Here is a 20,652-nt window from a genome sequence, read left to right as displayed (position 1 = left end):
CCTTCAGCTCAGGTCATGATCTCAGGGTCCTGGGATCGAGTCCCGCATCGGGCTCTCTGCTCAGCGGGGAGCCTGCTTCCCTCTCTCTCTGCCTGCCTCTCCGTCTACTTGTGATTTCTCTCTCTGTCAAATAAATAAATAAAATCTTTTTAAAAAAAATGTGAGATGACGTCATTTAAGGGAAAAAAGAGCTGAAGACATACTTCATATGAAGAACTTCTGTTAACAAATCAAATACTGGTATTTCATTTAAAAAATACTTATTTGATGCATTCAACAGAAAGCTCTTCACATTTTCTGAAACATGATTCAGTATACACAAATAAAAGTTGCTGTTAAATGATTCCTTTTTAACCTGAGTTCAGAACTCTCTGACCCCACAGGGACCTATAAGCAACTAAACCGCGATCCTTCACTACCCCCCTTCATGCACGGCCTCACTTCCCTTTACTCGGTTTCAATTTTACGGTCAACTCTGTTACCACTTCCATATATATTCTCTCTACCCCTTAACTCTCCTCTCCTTTCTTGACAAGACTCTCACCCTAGCTGTATCCAAATCCGTTATATCTAAATCCCTCTTATACTCTGTGGTAGTACCTACAGGTGGGAAGTACCTGGAAACAGACATAGAACCTCCCTCATCAGTGTCACTTTCAATTACTGACCATGAATCAGGAGTCAGCATGTGTGGCCATGCTGACTGCAAGTACACAGCAGTTCCACTCTCGTCATTTTCCCGCTGTCACAGACAAGTATCTCACACCTCCTTCTCCAACCTGCCCTATCTCCCTCCTGACTTACTTCCTGCCGATGACCTTGTTTCCGTTGTACTGAGGAAACCAAAGCCATCAAACCAGAACTTCTACAGGTTCCCCCCATGTAATTGTCCTCCAGCTCAGACATCCCGAAACCCCAGACTCCTGCATCTGCCAATGAGGCAGCCCATCATGTCCATAACATGGACAGAGCTGTGCTCCTCCCCCCAAACCTGCTTCCTCCACAGATCAGCCCTATCAGGTGATGGCCGGCCCACTGTTCCACATCCTCAGTCACCCACCAGATCCTCTGATTCAGCCTGGGGTCCTGTCCTTTCCTCAAAACCCACATCTCTGGGTGCCTGAGTGGCTCAGCCAGTTAAGCGTCTGGCTCTTGATTTTGGCTCAGGTCATGATCTCGGGTCGTGAGATGGAGCCCTGAGTCAGGCTCCATGTTCAGCTTGGAGTCTGCTTAAGGTTCTCTCCCTCTCCCTCTGCCCCCCTCACCCCGGCTCGTGCTTGCTCGCTCCCTCAGAAAAACAAACAAACAAAAAACCCACATACAGTCAGTCAGCAAATTCTCTTGGCTCTTCCTTTAAAATGTATCCAGAATCTCACCGCTTGGCATCACCTCTGCCGCCATTACCTAACCTAGTCCAGTTCAACCCCAAGTTACATCCCAAATTTTCTACGATCTAAAACTCTCCAGAGGTTTTCATCTTAATGATGAGAACAGCTGTCCGTGTCACATGATGCTGCCTCCCCAAGTCCGCTCCCGTCTATTACTCTCCCCTCCTTCCGCCTTCCCCACAGCCCCCCCCCCCCAGCAATCCCTGCCCTCCTCCCCAGCTTTAGTTTTCATAGGACTTCTGCATCACTGTTTAACATCACAAAATTATTTTTGTATTTTGGCTCTTGTTGTCTCTCCTCTTCATTAGAGAAGGAATTTCTATCTTTTTTGTCCACTGATGCAACTAGGCCTAAAAAGTTATCAGGCACAGAGTAGACTTTCAATATGTATGTGTGGAATGAACATATGAATGGAGCAACTCCCCTAGGATATGCAGCAAAAACCAGAATACCTGTAACAATCCTGTATACACCAGCTCCACAAATTATAAAAACTTAGTTATTTCATGATCTCACTATATCTTTTATTGAAAGTTACTAGAGTTTCATATTAAGATTTATAGCATGTAGAGGTACCTGGGTGGCTCATTCGGTTAAGCATCTGAGTCTTGATTTCAGCTCAGGTCATGATCTCATGGTGGTGAGACTGAGCCCTACATTGGGTTCTGTGCGGAGCCTGGAGCCTGCTTAAGATTCTCTCTCACCCTCTCCCCTGTCCCTCCCTCCTGCTCTCACACACTCTCTCCCCCTCTCTTAAAAAAAAAATAAAAAATAAAAAAGATCTATAGCATGGAACCCTAAAATGACCACTAACAAGATTATGCAACAAGAAGACATGAAAAGGGAAATAAATTTGGGGCGCCTGGGTGGCACAATCGGTTGTGTGTGACTCTTGGTTTCAGCTCAGGTTGTGACCTCAGGGTGGTGGGATCAAGCCCCACACTGGACTCCCCCACTCAGCATGGTCGGCTTAACATTTCTCTCCCTCTCCCTTTGCCCCTCCCCACTGCATTCTAGCTCTCTCTAAGATAAATAAATTTTAAAAATCTTTTAAAAAATGAACATTTAAAAAAGGGAACTAAAACAAATAGACCCTAAAAAAAATAGCTGAGGTATTTGAAGCTCATGGTCATAAAACTCTTAAGGAGGAAGTTCTCTGAAAACTATTTAAAGTAAAAGCATTTAAAGAGGATAAGGCTTAGCAACTTAAATAGAAAATTTGTGATTTTAAAGCTGGAAAAAAAATCTTAAAAATCCAACTAAATACTTTACACACAAGAAAACTGAGGTTCAGAGACATCGACTCACTCATTATTATACATCAGATTAGTCACATAAAATAACCCACCTGTTCTCTCCACTCCATTTTATTACTCATTCATACATACGTAGGCTTTTATTAATTCCTAAACTGCACATTATTTACAAACGTGTCATAAATGAGTTAAGTCACAGTTTGAATACAAGATTTTATGCTTGCTAAAACTTTGTATGATAGAGTGCTTAGACTATATTTAACTACGATTTATTCACATGTGTACTATCTTAAAATTTTTACAGCTCATTTGGAGGATCTACCCTCCTGTGTCATTTTTATCCTAACTAGTCCTATTATCACTCACAATAGCCTACTTTTTACATTGATATTTTATAAAAGCAATATCAGAAAAAAAAAACTTCACCACTTCACCAGTAACCTAAACTTCCAACTTCACCAGTAACCTAAAAAAAGCAATTAAAACAGAGTTAATTTTTTTTTTTTTTTACTAAATACAGCAAAGAATTTCTTTATTCATGATGCTCAATGAAAGCAAGCTTTCATTCCATGCTGGGGTAATCTAAACTGCTTCTTCACTTCTTTGGAGCCAAAAGGTACTATGCCTTAAAATGTTCATCCTCTTTGGCCCTGAGCAGAAAGATGATAAATTCAGCACTAGACGGGGAACTAATCCAAGTGTTAGGAAAAAGAGAAATTGTTAAATTGTGGTATATCAATGGCAATGTTTCTAGGAAGAAGTTGCTGTGGCTGAGGTCAAAGAGGTTGCTGCCTGTGTTCACCTCAAGGATTTAGATGGATTCCTGTCTCACATTGAGGTCTTTCATCCATTTTGAGTCTATTTTTGTGTGTGATGTAAGGAAATGGGGAAGCAGGGGGAAAAATGAACTACTGGTACTTCATCAAGATCAAGATTTTGCACAGCAAAGTAAACAGTCAACAAAACCAAAGACAACCGAGGGAATGGGAGAAGATATTTGCAAATGACATACAGATAAAGGATTAATATCCAAAATCTATAAAGAACTTATCAAACTCAATACACAAAAAACAAATAATCCAATCAAAAAATGGGCAGAAGACATGAACAGACATTTCTGCAAAGATGACATCCAGATGGCCATAGACACATGAAAAAGTGCTCAACATCACTGGGCATCAGGGAAATACAAATCAAAACCACAATGAGATACCACCTTTCACCAATCAGAATGCTAAAATTAACAAGTCAGGAAACAACAGATGTTGGCAAGGATGTGGAGAAACAGGAACCCTCCTACACTGTTGGTGGGAATGAAAGCTAGTGTAGCCACTCTGGAAAACAGTATGGAGGTTCCCCAAAAAGTTGAAAACAGAGCTACCTATGACCCAGCAATTGCACTGCTGGGTATATACCCCAAAGATACAAATGTAGTGATCTGAAGAGGCATGTGCACCCGAATGTTTATAGCAGCAATGTCCACAATAGCCAAACTATGGAAAGAACCTAGATGTCCATCAACAGATGAATGGATAGAGAAGATGTGGTATATATACGTACAATGGAATACTATGCAGCCATCAATCTTGCCATTTGCAACCATGTGGACACAACTAGAGGGTATTATGCTAAGCAAAGTAAGTCAATCAGAGAAAGACAATTATCATACAATCTCTCGATATGAGGAATTTGAAAGGCAGGTCGGGGAGTTGTGAGGGGTAGGGAAGGAAAAAAATGAAACAAGATGGGACTGAGGAGGGAGACAAACCATAAGAGATTCTTAATCTCAGGAAATGAACTGAGGGTTGCTGGTGGGTGGAGGGGGAGGGACAGGGTGACTGTTATATGCTATGGGGAGTGCTGTGAATTGTGTAAGACAGATGCTTCATAGACCTGTAGTTCTGAAGCAAATAATACATTATATGTTAATTTAAAAAATTGTGATATATCTAAATGGAAATACAACAGAGCTGTTTAAAAAGTATTTAAATGAATTTTTATTAAAAAAATGTCTGGGGGTGGGATGCCTGGGTGGCTCAGTTGGTTAAGCATCTGCCTTTGGCTCAGGTCATGATCCCACAGTCCTGAGATTGAGCCCTGTGTTGGGCTCCCTGCTCAGTAGGGGAGTCTGCTTCTCCCTCTCCCTCTGCCCTACCCCCAACTCATGAACTCTCACTCAATCTCTCTCAAATAAATAAAATCTTGTAAAAAATTGGGTTTCTAAGGTTTTAATCCATGATTAAGACCTATATACCAGTATGAACTCATCTAAACTACAGATATATATATGTGTATATATACATTTTTATATATATAAAACAAATTTTTAAACCACTAACACTGGTTATTTTGCAGTGGTAATTAATAGATAACTTCTAAATATTTTTTTATACCTGTCCATACTTTTTACTATGAAAATATGTTTTTACTTTATCATTAAGAACGAGATCACTATTTTAGTGAAAAATTATTCTAAAACTAATCCTACTCAACATGTCCAATGTTAATCACAAAGCCAAATGCTTCTGGTAGAGAAAAATAGAAGTTATATATTGCTTCTACATTTAAGATTCAGCGAAAAGATAGAATCCTTTAAGTTTCTGTTTTAAGAACAACTTTATAAAATGCAAGACAAGCATGCTGCTTCAACGCTGAAAAAGATATTCACGTCCAAGTCCACAAACAGCACGTGTATCATACTAATAATACTTGATATTATGTCAGGGACAACAGAAACATAAGTGAGAATATAAGCTTCATCATAAAGCCAAATATGTGTGTCCCTGCCAAGAAATCCTGAACGTAATTAAAAATGTTGCAAAGCCACCTCAAGCACTCAGGTTTCCTTTAGACAAAAGACCAATACTAAAAATCTCATAGAAGTAGGTGTCTAAATTTTAAGATAGCTTACTTAAATGCCCAGGTAGCTATGGGACACTGTCTTCTTTATGAAAATTAGGTGAAATAGAATTTAAATAATTTTCTGCAAAAAGTTTAATGGGGGGGAGGGGTAGCACCTGGCTGGCTCAGTTGGTATAGCATGATTGATTGATTGATTGGTACTTAGGATACTCTTGATTCTTGATCTTGCCGTTGTGAGTTCAAGTCCCATGTTGGGTATAGAGATTACTTAAAAAAATATAAATCTTCTGCAAAAAGTTTAGATAATCGTTGAAGTAAACCACATTATACTTAAGTAGGGCATATACATTTTCAGACATAAAAGGAAGCTTAATCTCAAAAACAAGTCATTATACTTTTTCAAATATCACCTTCGTTGCTCCATATCTCAGAAAATTAAACCCAGTGAGGAGGAAAAAAGAAATGAAAGTCAGGTTTCTAAGTACTTTTATTTTTTTTTACGATTTTTAATTATTTATCTGACAGTGAGAGAGAGAGTGTGCACGCACAAGCAGGACGAGCTGCCAACAGACAGGGGAGAGGGAGAAGCAGACTCCCTGCTGAGCAGAAAGCCCCACCAACATGGGGCTTGATCCCCAGGACCCCAGGATCATGACCTCAGCCGAAGGCAGATGCTTAACCAATTGAGCTACCCAGGTGGCCGCAAAATCATTTTTAATTAAGTGACAACTAATATTAACCACTAAAACAAACAAAAATCTCTGCCTCCTAGGAGCTTACCTTCTAGTGTTCATTTATTTTATCTTCTCTTGGGCACCATGCTGGGTATGTTGAAAAAGAATAAAAGTGCCCAGCACAGGTCAACATACTCAATCCAACAACAAAAAGGTCACACTGGTGTAATCATGCAATATCAAAATTAAGAAAGCAGTGGGATACCTGGGTGGCTCCATCGGTTAAGCCGCTGCCTTCAGCTCAGGTCATGATCCTGGGGTCCTGGAATCAAGTTCCACATCTGCTCCTTGCTCAGCAGGAAGCCTCCTGCTTTTCTCTCTGCCTCTGCCTGCCTCCTCTGCCTGCTTATGCGCACTCTGTCTCTCTGACAAACAAATAAATTCTTTAAAAAAATTTAGAAAGCAGAAAGACCTATGAGAAGACATGACTGAGGTTGGAAGACAGAAAGGGAGTGGAGGGTAGGCTTCTGGGGAGAGAGAGCATGTTAAATGAGCTTCGGGAAAGGTCTACAATCTGAGAGGAGAGATTTGCAGATGAAAAACTGATTTTTACCTTTTCTATGATGAAGAATTTACACTTAGTTTGAAGGAAAGAGGAAATGATCAAAGACATTTGCGAGGGTGTGATAATGGGCGTTTAAAGGATTTCTTTGCAAGAAGTTGAAAGACACATTGGAATGGAGGGGAAAAGGTAGGGAGACTAGACTGGAAAGAGGGAGCAATGTGCTTCAGAACACAGTTGACTAGTAACCTAACGAGGAGTGGTATGGTTAGAGATTTCCAAAGGTACCTCTGAGTGCACCCCTGTGACAACAGCAGCACCAACAGCTGGCAAGGGCAACAGGGTAACAACCGGGCCGGAACCACCCTCTGATTCCCCACTATACCTCCTGTGCGCTATCCAGTACCAATACTGCATCCTTAACTGCCCAGTACCAATACTGCATCTTTAACACCAATACTGCACCTGTCCACACATCCCTAGCAACACCCCGTCCCCCTTGACCATGACCTAAATCCAGCAGGCAAAAGTGTGACAAATTGGGCACTGTGGGCCACGATATTCCCTCTTTTGAACTAGCTTCGCTTAAATGAAATGCTACAATATGAGAGAGGGAAGACAGCACAGGACTCTGAGTAATTAGTATTTTTTTTTTAAAGATTTTATTTATTTATTTGACAGAGAGAGTTCACAGTAGACAGAGAGGCAGGCAGAGAGAGAGAGAGGGAAGCAGGCTCCCTGCTGAGCAGAGATCCCGATGCGGGACTCGATCCCAGAATCCTGAGATCATGACCTGAGCCGAAGGCAGCGGCTTAACCCACTGAGCCACCCAGGCGCCCCAAGAAGTATTTTTTTTTTAATTCTATTTTCCCGGGGTGTCTGGGTGGCTCAACGGGTTAAGCATCAGACTCCTGGTTTCAGCTCAGATCATGATCTCAGAGTTCTGAAATGGAGGCACCCCTTCTCCCCGCTTCTGGCGCCACACTCATTAGGAGGCTGCTGGAGATTCTCCCTCTCCTTCTGCACCCCCCCCCGACCACCCTCAAACTCCCTCCCCACACCCCCCTCACTCTCTAAAATAAACAAGCAAACAAAAAAACAAATAGTAAAATAAAATTCTATTGCCCTGTTGAAAATATTTCACTTTTTTCTCAGTTCCTGGTTTAGGAACCTTAAAAGTACAGTAACAGCCCAGAATCAGGCATTTTTCTAACCTGGCAAAGCAGAAATGTTGTTTTGTTAGCTGAAGGGCATCATGGGTAAGTAGACAGAATCTTTGAGATAAACATATGACAATACCTCTTTAGGAAAGACTTCAGTGAAGAAAGGATTTATAAATTAAGAATTTTAACTATAACTTTCAGTGTATTGTTATAGCCTGTAAGGGAAATGAGAATGTTTTTAAATAGTGCAAATTATGAGAACAATAACTTGAAGTAAAAGAGTTCAAACATTTTTGGATAATTTTTTAAAATCTGAGAGAGAGACAGGGAGAAAGAGCACAAGTAGGATGAGGGACTGAGGGAGAAGTAGACTCCCTGCCAAGCAGAGCCAAAGAGACATGGGGCTCCATCCTGGGACTCTGGGATCACGACCTGAGACAAAAGGAGACACTTCACTGACTGAGCCACTCAGGCACCCCAACATTTTTGGATAATTTAAAATTGATTTTCACCTTCTTTCTCATAAGCTACTCTCATTTTCTTATTACCTTTCCTACATAAAGAGTTGAAATTTTACAAATTTGTTTTGCTAACAGAAATACAGTCATAGAGGGCCTGGGTGGCTCAGATGTTGAGCATCTGCCTTTGGCTTAGGTCATGATCTCCAGGTCCTGGGAAGGAGCCCCATGTCAGGCTCTCGCCTCAGTGGGGAGTCTGTTTCTCCCTCTCCCTCTGCCGCTCCCCCTGCTTGTGCTCTCTCTCTCCATCTCTGTCTCTGTATTTCTCTCAAATGAATAAATAAAATCTTTAAAAAAAGAAAAGAAAAACAGTCATATTACCCTCCTCTTCCTCATTCAGAAAGGCCTTAAAGGGAGTAAGTGGATTTTAGAAAAAGAAATTAGGGAGTGTTTAATTAAAGCCTAGTGGCTTGGGCCCCAAGCAGATGTGATCAACAGGAAATGAAAAGGAATAAATCTTTCATCAGTCCAACACTGCTTATTATTTCAGAAAATGGCTGGGGGCAGAAGAGTGAATGTGACTAGAATAAGTTTTATCTTGGGATTTCCCCTATAATCCAAATGTTTTCACCAGTTAATACAATCCATGACAACATACCTGACATAGGATTACCCACACAGAGACTACAGAGGCTTTATGCAAGAAAGGAAAATGAGTATCATCTACGTGCTCTTTATTTATATTTATTTATTTATTTTTATTTATTTTTATATATTTATTTATAAAGAATTGCTTTATTAGGATAGTGACTTGTTTTTCCTGATAACAAAAATATATCGTAGAAATTTTAGAAAGTACAGATCAATACCATGAGAAAAAACAGAAAATCACCCAGAACCCCGCTACCCACACATAAGTAACATTAACATTCGGTTTATTCTCCACCAATAAAGTAGTTCCTGTGCATATATAGGACTTTTTTTTTTTTCAAAAGTAAGATTTTGTAACTTTTCATTCCTCCTATCACAAACATTTTTCCATGTCATGAAAAAGTCTGCCTTCCCAACAACTTCACACATTTTGATTGGCTTTCCATGTCTGTCAATGTGATGTGTAAAAATGTGGTAACTTATTGTTCTGCTGAGTATTCCTCCAATACAGGGAAGAAACATCCCTCCGCTCCCAACCTTAAAAAAGTCAATTTTTCCCTTTTGTGCTTGCCCATTTATGCTTATTTTTCACTGGGCATAATTTTTCCCATGGGTGTCTATCTCTCACTGTGTTTTATCCTATCTTTTGAAAGGGTTTACTAGTATATAAAATGTAGACCTTAGACTTTTAATTTGTTTTGGTATTTCGTGGCAATATTTTTCAAACAGCATTTTTGTGATTATAAAAATAAACGTTGTTGTAGGAGATTTGGGAATATGAGGAAAAATATTTTTAAAAAGCTGTAACTCTACCAACTCAAAATCCAATTTCTTTTTCATATATGTCAGTGAATATCTCCATTGATACAAACAGGAACTCGTAGGCGAACAGGAAGTACAACAATCTTGTTCAATGTTGTCCAAGACTTGTTAATTTAAAAAATGCCTGACATGTAGTAAGGACTTAACATTTGAAAAAATGGTATATTTCAAAATTATATTTTACAAATTCAAGATAAGAGTGTTAAATTTTGCTTTTTTAATCATCATGCAAGGATCTTTCAAAATCATGAAATTTTATCAAAACTATTTCTGAAACTGAATTTTATCAACATAGATATACAATACATTAATTTAAGAACTCTGCTACGGGGGCTTTATTATGTGTTTCTTTTTTTTTTTCATATTACAGACACACTGTAATGAACACATTCATAAATCTTCCTATAAAATTCAGATGATTTCTTTGGTATATATTTCTAGACTCAGAATTATTGAGTCAAAGCTTACAAAGATGTACAGGTTTTAATACATTTTCCAATATTACTGCAAATCGTTATCTGAATATACCCTTCACTTAGAAGCATAAAGAAAGATTCCATGGAGGCCACAACTCTTCTACAAAACTAGTACCACTATTACATCTTATTCTAATAGCGCTATATTTCCACGAAAAGTGTTGTTTCTATGGCTATGATGATTTCCGAAATGAAGTAATAAGTCCATCTTAGATAATAGGAAGGGAATAATGTCTTCAAGCAAATACACTCACTTCAACCCTCTCCTGAAGCTTTAAGGAAATCTGCTCAACTATGGCTCAGGAATGGTGACAGCACCCAGCATGCACGTTATTATCTCAAGAGTTGATCAACAGATTCTCCATTTTTTTCAAGCATGGACAAGAGATTAAATTTATCTTCACCAATGCCCTGGGTTTTGGGAGCATGTCCTTTGATTTTCCTTCATTAAAAAGACTGCTTCTAACTAGATCAGACAATGACTAAATCATATACTGAAGCCTTCAATATGCGAACTTTTTTTTACCTCTTATTTTAAAAACCGATTGTAAAAAGTTTGTCTAAACAATGAGTCATTTCCTTCATTTTAATGACATCAAAATAAAAAATATCCTAGTCAATTTCTAGTTAAATTCACTAAGTAATTGCATTGAAAAGTATTTGGTTCTTGCTATGGAAAGGTCAAGCATTCCTGAAATCTGGGGGATTTTTTAAATGATTTTGAGAGAGAGAGAGAGAGAGGGAGAGCGCCCATGCATATGCACCCGCACGTGAGCAGTGGGAGGGGCAGAGGGAGAGGGAGAAGTAGACTCCAAACTCAATAAGGAGACTGACCCAGGGCTCAATCCCAGGATCCCAGGGATCAAGACCTCAGCTGAAGGCAGAAGAGGCAGAAGCTACCCAGGCACCTCCGAAATCCCGTTTTAGACTACTTAGATGCTCCATTTAATATAATTTAGCAGGCATTAAATTCACAGTTAGTGTCATTTTTTAAACTCCCTAAAACGTTGTGAATGTTGCCTAGTTGTTTTTCAATATATGCAGTATGATCTCATTTTGGTAAAAACAAGCTATTTCCATGTAGGTATGTAATATGTATTCCTAATGAGACTAGCGAAGAGTCCAGAAGGAGCAGACATTATCTCTTGGGGGTAGGCTGGAGTGCAGGGTCACTCTGGGGCACTGAATGAATTTATGGTGTTACAGTGATGATGTTTCACATGTCTGCTCTTAACAAACCAAAGTGTTTTGTTGTTGTTTTGTTTTATTTTTATGATGGGACTCTTCACAGAAATTTGACCTAGCCCAGTATAAAAATTCCTATCTCCTCTGGAGCCTTCTGATACAGCAATCATTTGATGGATAAGGCGCCCCTATTCTTGTGGATCAATCTCTGCAGGCTGATTAGAGTCAGAGGCTTGCTTTCAGGGTATAGAACTGTTCTCTCCTTGCCAAGAACTAGCATGGAAAGAAGCAGGAAGAAACTTTGTGGTCTTTTTGAGGGAACATTCTGTAGAACAGCTGACCTCGCATGCCTTTATAATTAAGGGTAGTTTAAATACATTCTTGTTAAAGTCACAGAGCTTTGATGCTCCAAACCGGAGGGTTTCACTAATCCACCCGGTGTCTCTCTGCTGTACATCTAAAGCATGACTATGTTTTACAACGTAAGAGGAAGGATGCTCCAAACTAAATCTGCCAAGTTAGTGTGTGCGAGGAAGAACGCGGGGTTTTTTACAGCCCTCCTTTGAAAGCTATTTCAGAGCAAACTTCAGCACAAGCACCTTTTCCTTCCTAAGGAACAAACCCTGTTTATTTACCGGGTTAAAAAACTTCAACCCCCACGCTCTTCGTTACCTTTGAGACAAAGCCAAAATTGCTCTAAGCTGCCCCATTTCACCAGGAGGTGACAAAAGTGTGTATGCGCGCGCGCGCAGAATCTGCCTTTCCACAAGTCCCAGCACTCAGAACAGATGAAATAATTCCTCTTTTGAAATAAAAATCAAGAGACTGAAAATGGTGTGTTTCTCTCTCTCTCTTTTCAAATTCATCAACAGCCCTAAAATCTACCCTTGAGACCCTACACCAAACCTGAAAAGCAGTACATGGGGAAGCGGGAGAGGAGCAGGGAAAGGGAGCGAGGAGTGGACTGAGAAGTGAAACGGAGGGCAGTGCCAGCGGCCGGCTCGCGCACCCTTACCAGTTCCTCCTCCCTCGGCACACAGCACCGCATGACGATCGCGACTCTCCAGGTGCAAGAGAAAAACCAGGCACAAATCCGAAGAGTGCCAGCGGGTTACGCTTCTACGCCAGCCATTTGCTTTGGCGGAGGCGGTGGGGGGGAGGGCGGCGGGGAAGACGAAAATCAATTCTCGGAAGACAGCCCCCAAACTCCCTGGCCCGAGCCGGAGGCAAAGCACCACCGCCTCCGCCTCCGCCTCCCCTCCCCGCACCGCTCCGGGGCCGCGGTGCCTCCGCGAACTGCCAATCGCCCGTCGCCCCGCCTCCCGTGACGCAGGGGGCGTGGCCTGGAGGAGGCTGGCTTCCTCCCTGGGTGCTGGAGCGCTCTGCTCTCGCTCCGACTGTCGAGGAGATGCCCGGGTGGTCAGGGGCTTTTATCGTTCCACCCCGGCCACATACACTACCTTGAAATGATTGGCAATTATTTTGTGGAGGCTAAAAGGGATCAAATCTAAACATTTAATGTTGCCGTTTCATAACTGGGAAAGAAATGGAGAAGACCGCAATTTTGATTTGGTCTTTTTCCGCCTCACTCCCTCCCTCATTCAGTGGAATGTGCTCTGTCCGTATACCTGCCATGGTCTGTTAGCTGAAAACTCAGGGCTTTCATCAATTTTTTTTTTTTCTCCAAAATAAATTTCCAACAACCCACTTGGTCTCTCAAAACGTCTGGCCAACTCAGTGCTTTGAGAAAGGAAAACAGAACCAATAATGGCAAGAATTCAGATCGAAACCTAATCATCTCTGGCTGCCAGTTGTTGTATCCCGCTGAAACAGACCTCCACAACTCTTTTGTACATTTACTTTCTCAAATGTTTCTCAGATGTGTAGCGAAAAATGAAGGAAACTAAAGGATGATACAATGTTTCACTAACAGTGAAGGGCTCTTCAGGGCAGACTCATGCATCTGCTTGGGAATCTGGCAAACTCTCCCAGACCGGGCTGGAGAGGCCAAACAAGTTCCTGCACCCACTGAGAAGGTGCGTCTCCCAGAGGCAAGAGACAAGTTCTGGGTGTGGCTTCCTGTGATGGCTGAATCTGGAAACCTCCTTCTGCAGGCAAGGGCAAATCTCGAGTTTAGTCAACTCTGGGAATCAATCCAACTTCATTGAGCAGACTGTCATTTAGGTGGCCTCTGAATTCCAGGCCTTGGTAGCATTTCTTGCAGTCATGAGAGTGTCCCTAACGTGATTTAAGACTAAACAAATCTTCTACAAAATTGAACAAATTTTCTAACTGACAGCCAGTTAGGAGACTTTTAAATTTAAGATAAGCCTCCCAGAGTCTCCCCAGTCAGCACTGATGCTGTCATCTCAGCCTTTCTGGGAGGATGCATACCATAACAATTCAGGCAGGCAGTTGGTATTTGCAGCCTGTTTGGATTGCTTAAATCAGTGGTTCTAACTAGGTACACATCAGAGTCAACTGGGGAGCTTGAAGCCAAGACTCCACCCAGGTCAGTTAAGCTGGAATCTCTGGGAGTGGGGTGCTGGCAATTTTTTTCTCTCAAGTTCTTCATGTAATTCTAATCTGCAAGGGCTGAGAATCTCTGGCTAAGATTTAAATTATTGTCTTACAGAAAAATCTATATAATTTATAAGTTAAAAAATGCAGTAGCAGAATAATGTGAAACATATTAGAATGTAACTTATCCTTATATAGTCTTTACATACTTGCATATTTTTATATAAAAATAGAAAATATATAGTAAGAGACACATCAAAATTGTTTCCTCAGAGGGGAAGGATGGAAGAGTGAGGGGACATTTATTAGCTTTATATTCATGTCTGTATCATTTGACAAGGAGAAGTGTACTCCATTTATGATTTAAATATATCAAGTTTTAAAAATTAATACTTATGAATGTCATTGCAAATAGCCACCATTAAAGTGTCCTTCAGTTTGTTTTTGCAAATTTCCTCTGATATCTAACTTTTCTCCTAAGGGTTATTGCCACTTTATTTAAAAAAAGAAAGAAAGAAAAGAAAAGTTCCATAAATTTTTTGATTTAACACATTAGCTACCAAAATGTGATTATTAATGTATACAGCCATTGCCAAACTTAGTATATTTACTTCCATGTAATTCATATAATGCACTTATCATCTGATGAATTTTTTAAACTAGTACTCAAGTATATAATATAGATGTAAGGAAATTTCACCTTTTCCAACTGGAAAATTATTTATAATTAGTATTGCAATACTATGGCTTCATAATTAATTCCCAGTAGGAAACATGGCATAGTAGTCAAGTACCTAGTTTGACCCGGCTTTAAATCTTAGCTCTGGGGACGCCTGGGTGGCTCAGTTGGTTAAACATCTGCGTTTGGCTCAGGTCATGATCCCAGGGTCCTGGGGCTGAATCCTGCATCAGGCTCCCTGCTCAGCTGGAAGCCTGCTTCTCCCTCTGCCTCTGACTGCCACTCCCCTGCTTGTGCTCTCTCTCTTTCTTTCTCTGACAGAAAAAAAAAAAAAATTCTTAGCTCTGTGTATTTTTTAGATAAATGATCTAGGGTACTATCTCTAAGCCCCATAGGTAAGATGAATCCAATAATATCTACCATAGTGTTATTAAAATTACACCAAGTCATATAACTGCTTTACACAGTGCTTATCAGTGTGTTAAGTAAATACTGGGTGCTTAATAAGTGATAGTTTATTTAATCCACTGACTTCTATTTTCCTATCTTTTCTTAAACATACTCAAAGATTAGCATGACAGCAATGGATTAAGAATTTTTCAGGAAACATTTTTTTAAAAAGATTTTATTTATTTATTTGACAGAGATCATAAATAAGCAGAGAGGCAGGTGGGGGGGGCAGGCCCCCCGCTGAGCCCCGCCAGTGCCTCCAGGTCATTTCTTTAGCATAGAACATAAAAAATAATTTTTTTTGCTTGCCTTAAAATATTTTACGTACAACAGTGTTTCTTAAAGGGGCATACAATCTGACTTTTTATGATTCATAAACAACCATTTCTTTTTCTCTGTACTTATTAAGAGAGTGTGACTCTAGCACAGATTAGGATGTTTCCCAGGACTGCCTTCCTGACTGCTTTCTGGACAACAAATGCCTCAAGCAATGAGGGTTTATCTCTTATAGATGAACACTGATTTTAGTAATATCATCCCGCATGGGTTGTTTTTTTTTCCCCTCTTTTTCTTTCCTTGACATTTACTGAGTGTTAGTAAGACATTCCTGTTAGGCACCCTTCTAAGTAGTTTTGCATTATCTCACTTGATTCTCTTCTCAGCTACAGTTGGAGCAAACTGAAGTGTGAAGGGTGAGAAGTCAGCCAGATGAAGGGGAATCAAGGTAAGACTGTTTCCAATGGAGGAAACATTCTGGAGTTGGGACAGCGATCACATTTGGGATTTATAGGTCATATTCATGGGACTAACATGGAGATTCTCACAGGACACTGGAGGCTTTGATCTGATTGGGTTGGCCATCTCTACCATGGTTTGATACTTCTGGCTCCATATTTCATGTGTGTCTTGCATGATCGTAGTCAACTCTCTATCCCTTTCCCTGCCACCAGCCCACCTAGTCAATTCCCAACCTTGCAGAGACTCTCCCAGGTGTTTTTGCCCGTTATGTTTCCAGACTGTGTTAGCAGGAGAATGTTGTGATGATAAGCTACTTGAAAACTTTAGTTCATGGAGTCCCCCACTCTTGGTAAGCCAACTTTCTATGTATTGCTGGGTGATTTCTTATCATTCTCAGGCTAACCCTCCTCTTCTGACAAACACTTACCAAGCACCCACCAGGTGCCAGGACCAAACAATCGCAGGCTGGGCTCACCACCTTCACTCGCTAGAAGTGAGTACCCAGCATGCTGAGATGGATTCAAGCATGGTGATGTGTACATATCATTATTCCCCCCGTCCTCTCTCACTCTCTCTCCATTCCTGCATTTCGATATAAGCGGTCCTCCCTTATGGAAAGAAGTTCATTTCTCTCTTAAGTTGAGATCTCTGGCCACCTTCTCTTGCCCCTTCCACAGGCTTATGTTATCAGTTATGGCCTCTTTATATCATCACTTCGTTTCTCTCCACTAGGTTCTTTCCCTCAACCTACAAATATTTAATTTAGAGGGGAATATGTATGTTCTCCCCACCAAGAAGAAGGAGGAGAAAGAAGGTAAGGAGGGAGGCAGAAAGAGAAGAAAGGATGTTCATGAAAAGAAAGAAGGGAAAATGACAGAGAAGGATTTCTCTTGATCCTGCTGTTGTTTCAGATCAGACTATGGCTTTCTCTCTTTCATTACCACATTACCGAAATTCACTGGAACGTATCTTAATCACTTGCTAACTCTGTAAGCCCCTGCAATCCCATTTCAGTTTTTTTTTTTTTTAATCCCCTGAACTTATCACTGGTCCCAATTCCAAATGTCAAATTTAATGATTTCTCTCCCATTGTCCATTGTCGCAACAGACTTTGATGACCACTCCCAGTTACCGGGAACTCCTCTCTTGGGGAATGCTGAGGTTCTTCTGGTTCTCTTATTCTTCTTCTTCTTTTAATTTTTTAAATTAAAAAAAAAAGATTTTGGGGCGCCTGGGTGGCTCAGTGGGTTAAGTTGCTGCCTTCGGCTCAGGTCATGATCTCAGGGTCCTGGGATCAAGTCCCACATCGGGCTCTCTGCTCAGCGGGGAGCCTGCTTCCCCCTCTCTCTCTCTCTGCCTACTTGTGATCTTTCTCTGTCAAATAAACCAACCATGACTAGGTAGGTCTGGCAAGCTAGTGGGTCAGCCCACCGGGAGCTTACTGGCATGGGAGACCCAGGAAGAACTTGGGATTTTGTTATTTTAAGAGGAAATACCAGGCCAATTTGATTGGCCTCAAAAAAATCTTAATCCTCTTTGGGATTGGATGACTCTAAGGATAGCATGTTTTTCATTTAGAATTATTTCCCCCCTCTCCCCTTAAGTATCACCACAAAACCTTAAGGCCACTTTTGTGAAATGCTAATATGACAGTGTTTACTATAGAGGTATAGAACAGATGTTATGAAGTATAAAACACAGAGAATTCATTTTTCTCATGGAACAGGAGAGTCAGCAAAAGTTTCATGTGGTGTTGTCACTTGAGTGGGGCTTCTCATATGGGTAGAAATGCTCTGATGGAAAAATACAGGAAAAGCCTTTGGGCAAATACAAAGCAACAGATTAAGAAGAAGAAAAAACACAAATACACCGGAGTATATGGCACATTTACGATTGGTTACTTTTTTGATACCAGTGCAGAGTAGGGACGGAGAGGAAGAGTATTAGCGCTCCACTGTGAAGGTTTTAAGCAAGAGTTGTGGTCAGTCCTGTGCCATAATAAAGTAAAGATGCTGGATGGGAAAGGCCTGAAAGCAGGGATCTGCTTTCGGCATGGAAAGGAAGGGATGCGTTCAAAGTCTCTCCAAGGTCAGATCTTCCCTGTTAAGAGAAATGAGAAGAAACAGAGCTCCATCCCACAATGGAGGTTGTGTGGCTGGTAGGAATGTTATTGCTCTGCAGTGATGGGGTCACTCAGAGGGTCTTGAGCTCTCCAGAAGAGCCTTGATCTGGGCAGGCTAATTAGCAGAATCCTGGGTGGTGTATTTTTGGTCCGATAGATGATACATGACTTAAATGGCGGCAGGACCTGTCGTTACGCCATTGAGTTAGGAGCTTCATGAAGCCCAGTGCAAGTTTCCATGCTGAATGTAGTGACATTCCTGCCATCTACTGGGTGAAGTGCCAAATCTCTTCTCGGAATGATTTTCTCGACCTCCCCTTCCTTATCTGGGGGATGTGTTCTGACACCCTGGAAATGCCAATAGTATTGAAGCCCATGTATACCATGTTTTCCTTTATATATACAGACCTACAATAATGTTTAATGTATACATTAGGCACAATAAGAGGTTAACGACCATAACTAATAACAAAATAGAATTATACTGTAATACAAGCTGTGAATGTGGTCTCGCTCTCACAGTCTTCTTGTATGGACTCACTCACGCTTTTTCTTCCTGTGATGATGTGAGATAATAAAATGCCTACCTGAGGAGATGGACTGAGGTGAATGACACAGGACAGGCTACTATTGACCTTCTGACCATATATTAGGAGGATCTTCTGCTACCAGACCACGGTTAACCACACAGGTCACGGAAACCACAGAAAGCAAATCTCAGTTCAGGGGCGATTATAGTACCAGGAAAAGAAAATCACAATAGACAGTCAGCGTGACTGGGGAGGAGCACACAGTAGACTTCAAAGGTGCTGGTGATGTTTCTCATTCAGCTCAAGGGTGGTATTACAGCCAGGAGTCTACAGAGAACAGAACCAATATGGTGTATATAGATATATATTGGGAGAAAGAGAGACAGTTGAAGGAAATGGCTTACACAGTTGGGGTGGTAGATCCCAACCCTGTAACAGGTTGGAGACCCAGGGAAGAGTTGACATCGCACTGTGAGGTCTAAGGCAGTCTCCTGCCAGAACTCGCCCTCTCCTGAAAGAGCTCAGGCTTTTTCTGTTGCTGTCAACTGATTGAAAGAGTTGACCCACCTACATTATCGTGGTTAATTTTCTTTAATCAAAATCTGTCGATTTAAAGTTAATCTCATTTTAAAAATACCTTTTCAGAAACATTAAGAGTCACATTTGACTAAACATCTGGGTACCATGGCATAGCCAAATTGGCACACAAAATTTACCATCACCCGTGGGAGCTTCCTTTTATACAGTTTTTATTTTTAATTTTTATTTTTTTAAAGATTTTATTTATTTATTTGACAGAGAGAGAGAGAGACATTGAGAGAGGGAATACAAGCAGAGGAAGCCAGAGAGAGAGAAGCAGGCTTTCCTCGGAGCAGGGAGCCTGATGTGGGGCTCCATCCCAGGACGCTGGGATAATGACCTGAGCCTAAGGCAGATGCTTAAAGCTGAGCCACCAAGACGCCCCTTATTGTTGTTTTTAGATGTTTAATATACACTAAAAATTCTTGGAAGGATCAGTACCTTCCTCTTGGAGGCTGAGATACAATTTGGATTTTGAGATTCCAAGGTTAGCCAAGGCAGTAAGCGAATTATTTCATAAAATAGACTTAAAAACAAACAAACAAAGAAAGGAACAGCCAAACAAAGGCCCTTTGGAATGCAAGGGAATCAAAGCTTTAAGAAGCATGACCAAAACAGAAGGACAAAGTATAGGCAAGTCTTTCCTGTTCTCACCCACTTGGTCCTAGCCCCGCATTATCAACCCCCCACAGATTCAGAAGGTTATTAATAAGCTCTCAATTGGAGGTTCAGGGCATTTGCTGAAATCATTAGTTGAGATCTGAAGGGAAGAATCTAGAAAATATCCTAAAGGTTGCTTTTGTCAAGCCAACAGAATTGAGAGGCAGGAAAGAAGGCTGGTTTGAAACCCACGATGGGCTGCCTCCCTTGCTGTGCCTGAAACAGCTTCTGAGCCACATGCCGGCATTCACTATTTCTCTGAAAACTGTTATTGCTTCAATCCACCCAGGGCATAATGTTTAATGTTCAGATTAATTTGGACCATCTGTCATCTAGGAGACACATTTACTCAACCAACAGTGAGTACGGAGCAAGACAAATATTTATTTCTTTGTTTACGAAAGTGATGTTTCTTAAAAATTGTATTTATCAAAGTTCCATAAACCAAGCTTTATTTCAAATGCCCTAGAGAAATTTTTGATTAAAGGAGCCAGGTAGAGCATCCTTTTAAAATGTCAGATTTTGTTATGTTTGTTTTCTTAAAAGAGGGCACTAATGGTGTTCAGTGTGCTACATAGTCCTGTCAGGTTCTGAGTGCTCCCTCCTCCCCCTCCCGCTCCCTCCATAGTTTTTTATTGATCGTACAAAATTCATTTGCTATTATTGCCATAGGGACTTTATGAGAATTCTTAATAATGTTTTGTGTGTATACATTCTGTTAAGCCAGCTTTTCCAGGTGTTAAAACGGAGGACCTACGCTGGTCTTTTATATACTCTCAATTTACATCCCTTAACCTAGGCTAAAATGCCTTTGGTTTTTTAAAATAACCTTTCTTTGCATAAAGTAGATTAAAATAAAATAGAGTTAACAAAAGTG

The 20,652-nt window shown here is 40.8% G+C and overlaps 1 protein-coding gene across 4 annotated transcripts in view; it reads right to left on the bottom strand.

Annotated features, from left to right (window-relative positions):
• Window positions 1-12,783, bottom strand: part of ATP10D (ATPase phospholipid transporting 10D (putative)) — a 104,110-nt gene extending 91,327 nt beyond the window's left edge. For all 4 annotated transcript variants that reach the window (XM_013062691.2, XM_004764927.3, XM_013062692.2 and 1 more), the window contains exon 1: window positions 12,513-12,783. The gene's annotated coding sequence lies outside the window, so the exon portion shown is untranslated. The remainder of the gene's footprint in view (window positions 1-12,512) is intronic.
• Window positions 12,784-20,652: the final 7,869 nt, after the last annotated feature.

Source organism: Mustela putorius, unplaced genomic scaffold (assembly GCF_011764305.1).
Source record: "Mustela putorius furo isolate JIRA1106 unplaced genomic scaffold, ASM1176430v1.1 tig00000430_pilon_pilon_pilon, whole genome shotgun sequence".
Classification (NCBI taxonomy): domain Eukaryota; kingdom Metazoa; phylum Chordata; class Mammalia; order Carnivora; family Mustelidae; genus Mustela; species Mustela putorius.
The sequence above is the reverse complement of the archived record's forward strand: the minus strand, read 5'-3'. Positions and strand labels throughout refer to the sequence as shown.